Genomic DNA, 6925 nt, shown 5'->3' on the forward strand with positions numbered 1-6925 from the left:
GGGGGTGGTGCAAGCACCCTCAGGAGGCCTTAAATGCCTCTACACTAATGCCCATAGTATGGGGAACAAGCAGGAGGAACTTGCCCTCCTGCTAGCTGGAAAACCCAAACATAGTATGGCTCACGGAAGCCTGGTGGGATTCAACCAATTATTGGGTGGTAAACATTAGGGGCTACAGATGGAACAGGAAGTATAGAATGGGAAGGAAAGGTGGGGGTATAGTGCTCTACGTCAAACAGCAATACACATTGTCAACAAACAGGATGGGGTCAGAGGAGGGGAAGACTGAAGTGCTCTGGGTAAGAATATAAAGGGGTCATGGGGAAAGGGACTTAACAATGGGTGTGTATTGCAGACCACCCAACCAGGGAGAAAAGCTGGACCGGGAGTTCTTGGGCCAGCTCGCAGAGGCAGTTAAGTCAAGGGATGTGGTCATCATGGGTGACCTAAGCTACCCAGACATCTGCTGGGAGGAGCAGTCAGCCACGTCTGACCATTCACATAGGTTCCTATCTGAGATACAGGACCTCCACCTAAACCAGGAGGTGCGCAGTCCCACCAGGGGAAATGCCTTGCTGGACCTGATCCTGGCCACAGGAGATGACCTGGTGAGGAGACTGCAGGTTCTTCACCATCTGGGCGATAGCGATCATCACCTACTAGAATTCACCATCCAGCACAGGGTGTCAAAGACCTGCAGCAGGGCAGTAGCCCTTGACTTCAGGAGGGCTGATTTCAATGAGTTAAAGAGATTAGTGGGAGAGGCACTGAGGTCCCGGAGGGTAGGGGAGTTGGGAGTCCATGACGAGTGGTCGTTTCTTAAGGAGACAATCCTCCGTGCCCAAAGGGTGACATTCCAATGCAAATCAAAGGGGGCAAGAGTGCTCAGAAGCCCCCATGGCTCACCAAAGGCATTCAGGAGTGTCCGAACGCTAAAAAGGAGGCGTACACCCAGTGGAAGGGAGGGGCCATCACTAAGGAGGGTTATACCTCCATTGCTCAAGGCTGTAGCAGGGTTGTTAGGAAGGCTAAGACAGAGACAGAACTGGATTAGTGACCAGGATCAAAGATAATAAGTCCTTTTATAAATATATAGGGAGTAAAAAGAAGGCACCAGGTAATGTGGGGCCCCTGCAGGACACGCTTGGCAATCTGGTAGTTACATCAGATGAAAAAACTGGTCTCTTTAACAAATTCTTTGCCTCCATTTTTCTGAGCGTGGATTAAGACGTTTCCCCCATTAGGGTTCTGGATGGACTCAGGAGAGGCACAGCCAGGCCTAAGGTCAGTGAAGACCTAGTTAGGGAACTTCTGGTGGGGCTGGATGTGTTCAAATCAGCAGGTCTAGATGATCTCCACCACAGGGCGCTGAGGGAATTGGCAGGGGTCATTGCAGGGCCCCTGGCATGGCTTTACGAGCACTCATGGTGCTCTCGCCAGATGACAGAGGACTGGTAAAAGGCCAATATGGTCCCCATTTTCAAAAAAGGGAGGAAGGAGGTCCCGGGTAACTATAGGCCCATTAGTCTTACCTTGGTCATGGGGAAGCTTTTTGAGAGAATTATCCAGGAACACATTTGCGAGGCACCAGCAGGGGAGATGATGCTCAGGGGCAACCAACAGGGGTTCATTATGGGCAGGTCCTGTCAGACCAACCTGGTTGCCTTTTACGATCAAGTCACAAAATCCTTGGATGCAGGTGTCATGGTGGACATAGTCTTTCTGGCCTTTAGGAAGGCCTTCAACACTGGCTCTCACCCCATTCTCATTAAAAAAAAAAGGGGCCTGGCATTGATCCCTAAAGCCAGATGGGTCACAAATTGGCTAGAGGGCCGCACCCAGAGAGTGGTGGTGGAAGGGTCATTTTCGACCTGGAGGGATGTGGACAGTGAAGTCCCCCAGGACTTGGTCCTTGGGCCCACACTGTTCAACATTTTTATCAACAACTTGGACGAGGGGGTGAAAAGCACCTTGTTTAGGTTCACAGATAACACTAAGATGTCGGGAGAGGTGGGCACGCTAGAAGGGAGGGACAGGCTACAACTAGATCTGGACAGGTTACAGGGGTGAGTGGATGAGAATAGGATGGGAGTCAATATTGACAAATGCAGGGTACTGCACCTAGGGAGAAAGAACCAGCAGCATACCTATAGGCTGAGGAAATCGCTTCTCATCAGAACAGAGGCAGAAAGAGATCTTGAAATCATTATTGATTCCAAGAAGAATATGGGCCATCAATGTGAGAAAGTGGTCAGTAAGGCTAACTGCACCTTGTCATGCATCCACAGATGCATCACAAGCAGGGCCAAGAAGGTGATCCTCCCCTCTATGTGACATTGGTCAGGCCATAGTTGGAGAACTGCATCCAGTTCTGGGCACCGCCTTTCAGGAGGAATGTGGACAGTATTGAGAGGGTCCAGAGGAGGGCCACTCACATTGTCAGGGGGCAGCAGGGCAGGCCCTACGAGGAGAGGCTACAGGACCTGAACCTGTTCAGCCTCCACAAGAGAAGGCTGAGAGGAGATCTGGTGGCCATGTATAAACTTACCGGGGGGACCAGCAGGGAATGGGAGAGGCCCTGTTCTCCCAAGCACTACCCAGAGTAACTAGGAATAATGGCCACAAGTGGATCAAGAGTAGGTTCAACTAGACATCAGGAGGCACTACTTCATAGTCAGGGTGGCTAGGATCTGGAACCAACTTCTAAGGGAAGTGGTGCTTGCTCCTACCTTGGTCTTCAAAAGGAAGCTAGACAATCACCTAGCCGGGGTTGCTTTACCCCAGCATTCTTTCCTGCCCATGGCAGGGGGTTGGACTTGATCTGCTCAGGTCCCTTCTGATCCTATCAACTATGAAACTATGAAGCTATATAATTGAACAGCACAAGAACAAACCATAGTTGGTGGCAAAAGGAGCACTCCAGGAGAAAGATCACTGTAACATTGTAACCTGCACCCAGATGATCACTCCTGGCCATGGATCCATGTCCAGTGAAGACTGCAAAGACTGAAACCACTTCCTGCCTGTGCTGGTTAGAGACACTCTTGCCACTAACATCTACTAGAACTTTTGTACTAGCTCATTTACTGAATATTGGGAAGAACTCTTTTTTTCTGCCATTTGTGGTATAGTTATTAAAGGTCATGTATGGTATAGTTATTAAAGCCTTTCTATCATTAATCGAATGAGGTGTCATGTCAATCCTTAACTGCACTAGCTTTGAATCCTGATTTTGACTGCAACAGTACTCCAGATGTGCTCTCACCAATACAGAATAGAGTGGAATAATTACTTCCCTTGATCTGCTGGCAATGCTCCTAATAAAGGAGCCCAGTATGCTGTTAGCCTTCTTGGCTGCTGACTCCTATCCATCTTATTGTCCACTGTAACCTCCCAGGTTCTTTTCTGCAGAGCTGCTGCTTAGCCAGTCAGCCAGTCAGTCCCCAGTCTGTACCGGTGCATGGAATTCTTCCATACTAAGGGCAGGATTTTGCATTTGTCCTTATTGAACCTCATGATTTTTCTTTTGGCCCATTCCTTCAATTTGTCTAAGTCACTCTGAATCCTAGCCCTACCCTCCAGTGTACCTACTATACCCTCCAGCTTGGTGTCATTCGTGAACTTGCTGAGGGTGCAATCCATCCCATCTTCCAGATCATTAATTAAGATATTGAACAAAACCAGCCACAGGACTGCCCCCTGGGGCACTGCACTTGATAGCGGCTGCCAGCTAGACGTTGAGCCATTGATTACTAACCATTGAGCCTGACAATCCAGCCAGCTTTCTATCCATATTACAGTCCATTCATCCAACCCATACTTCCTCAGGTTGCTTGCAAGAATGCTGTGGTAGATGGCATCAAAAGCTGAGCTAAAGACATGCAGAAGTGTCCACACTGATGATTGGCTGGGCAGGGGAAGGAGTTTCCATGTGCTCCATGTCAGCAAGAGACCACAGCCCCAGCTGCATCTGAACAGCACCTGAGAGTAAGGGAAGGGGGTGGGTGCTGGGGCAGAAGGTACAGAGGGGAATCAGAGCAGGGAGGAGAGGCAGGAGGCTGTTGTGGATCTGAATCTGGCCCCAGTGCAGGCTCAGGACCAGAGTTAGTGATACAGCAGCTGCCTGCTTACGCCTCTGCTTTGTACACTAATATAAGATGGGGGGCTTTTTCTCCCCATGCTGCCTGTGGGAGGAAGGTCTCATCTTGTACTCAATTAAATACAGTAATATACACCAGAGGTCTCATGATATACATAGGGACTTACTTCAATCATAGTTTTGCAGAAACTGTGAAAAACAACAGTCTGCTATCACTGCAAAAAATGGTATTGGCCACAATTTACCATGGAATTGACCCCCCCAAAAATGCTTACTGGAACAAAGACTTAGATTTAAATTTATTACCTAGATTTATAATAATTCAGCAATTTATGTGATATTTCCATGGAATTTGCTGTTTAACTATGCTGGTTTTGCCTCTCAGCCAATCTGCGGTGACTTTAAAAAATTGATAAGGGAAACAAAAAATACTAAAGGAAAAAACCTATGGCCTTCAGAGTTTAGGACAACAAGAAGTTGTTGTTTTCTTAAATATGTTAGAAGCAAAGGAAACCCTAAAAGTGTGTATAATTAATTCAGAAAAAAACCCAGAAGTATTAAAAAAAATTGCATTTTGGGAAAAAATCATATCATGAAATTATATCTCAAAATGGTCCATTCCAATAATAACTTAGAAGGATGTTGAACATTAGCTGCTAAGGTTAGATGAAAGATACTCAGCCCTAAAGAGCACTCTGTGCCTGAAGGCTTGTCTAGCATCTCACCCAACTATACAGTTGGTTCAAATAAAAGAGGTGACTGAAAAAAGAACCTCGTTCTGCACATATTTCCTGGACTATCACAGTTACAACACTCCAAGCCTGCTACTAAAGTTCATAGAATCGTAGAAAATTAGGTTTGGAAGGGACCTCAGAAGGTCATTCCCCTGTTCAAAGCAGGATCATCCCCAAATAGATCATCCCAGCCAAAGCCTTGTCTAGCCGGGTCTTAAAAATTTCCAGGGATGGAGATTCCACAACCTCTCTGGGTAGCCTGTTCCAGTGCTTTACTACCCTTCTAGTGAGAAAGTTTCCTAATATCTAAGCTACACTTCCCTTGTCACAACTTGAGACCATTGCTCCTTGCTCTGTCATCTGCCACCACTGAGAACAGTCCAGCTCCATCGTCTTTTGGACCAGCCCTTAGGTAGTTCAAATCTTCTATTAAATTCTCCCTCAGTCTTCTCTTCTTCAGAATAAATAAATCTAGCTCCCTCAGCCTCTCCTCATTAGTCATGTTCTACAGTCCCCTAACCATTTTAGTTTCCCTCCACTGGACTCACTCCAATTTGTCTGCATCTTTTCTGTGCTGGGGGGCCCAAAACTGGACACAGTACTCCAAATGTGGCCTCACAAATGCAAAATAAAGGTACAGAATCACTTCCCTCAATCTGCTGGCAACATTTCTACTCTTTGCAATGAGGGCTCACCATTGGCTCATATTCAGCTTATTGTCCACTGTAACCCCCAGGTCCTTTTCTGCAGAGCTGCTGCTTAGACTCTCAGTCCTTAGCCTATATCAGTGCATGGGATTTTCCATCCTAAGGTCAAGACTTTGCATTTATCCTTACTGAACCTTATGAGATTTCTTTTGACCCAATCTTCTAATTTACTGAGGTCTTTCTGAATTGTAGCCCTACCCTCCATTGAATCTATTGCTCTCCACAGCTTGGTGTCATCTGCAAACTTTCTGGGAAAGCATTTGGTCCCATCTTCCAGGTTGCTGATGAAGACATTGAACAAAACTGGCCCTAGGACCAACCCCCGGGGGCACTCCACTTGACACTGGCTGCCACCTAGTTATCAAGCCAAAGATTACTACCCTCTGAGCCTAACAGTCCAGCTAGTTTTCTATCCAGGTTAGACATTTTTAAATCAGCAGGTATAAAGATGTGATTGTAAGCGTTTTAAGAGTTTATTGCCTAGATCTCTGAACTGAGTTTCTGAATACTGTGGAAGTCAATATTTTAAAAGAATAAGTGGGATGATCTGGATCAGGGGTTGTCAACCAGGGGTACACATACCCCTGGAGGTACTTGGACCATTCCTAGGGGGTACACAAGGGTGGGCAGGGATGGAGCATTGCTGCTTCCCAGGAGCAGGGCCAGGGCAGGGTGAGGGCAGCAGGGAAACTCACATGCAGAGGCTGCCACCACTGCCACCCACCAGCCCAGTGAGCTTCCCCGCCCTGCAGAGGTGTGACACTGCCCTCACCCCAGCCCAGTAAGCTTCTCTGCCCTAGTCCTGCTTCTGGGAGGCAGTGGTGCTCCATCCCTGCCTGCCTGTGCACCTTCCTCACCTCCCTGCTCTGTGTCTGGCTGTGCACTACCCCTCCCTTCCCTCTCCCCACTCAGCAGCCAGCCACTGGGGGTACTTAGACAAAAAAAAAGGTTGAAAACCCCTGATATGGATTATTATAATATGTCAGCTTGATCCTGAACAAAAGAAAGGAATGGCAGATGTGGGATTTGATTATTAAAGATTAAGGAGGGTAATATTATTCATGCCAATCAACATAGTTTTTTTGGACAATAAATTCTGTCAAACTAGATACCTTTATTTGGTGAGTAGATGCAATTTTGGTCAATATAAGTATCCGGACCAAATTTTAAGTGTATGCTGGCAACACAAGAGTTAAGTTTGATCATGCGCAGCCAAGCAGACAAGGACTATGGAAAATTCCACAGCGTGCCCATCATGTGCCCCCTATGCGACCCTTGGCTTGTCAATCACAACTGACCTAGTTTTGTAAGAACACGCATGCTCAGTTCTGTTCAGCAGATGAAGAAATCTGACCAGACGCATGCTCAGTCTACAGACTGCATGA

This window comes from Gavialis gangeticus, unplaced genomic scaffold, assembly GCF_001723915.1.
Source record: "Gavialis gangeticus isolate Ggan-Ray unplaced genomic scaffold, GavGan_comp1, whole genome shotgun sequence".
NCBI classification, from domain to species: domain Eukaryota; kingdom Metazoa; phylum Chordata; order Crocodylia; family Gavialidae; genus Gavialis; species Gavialis gangeticus.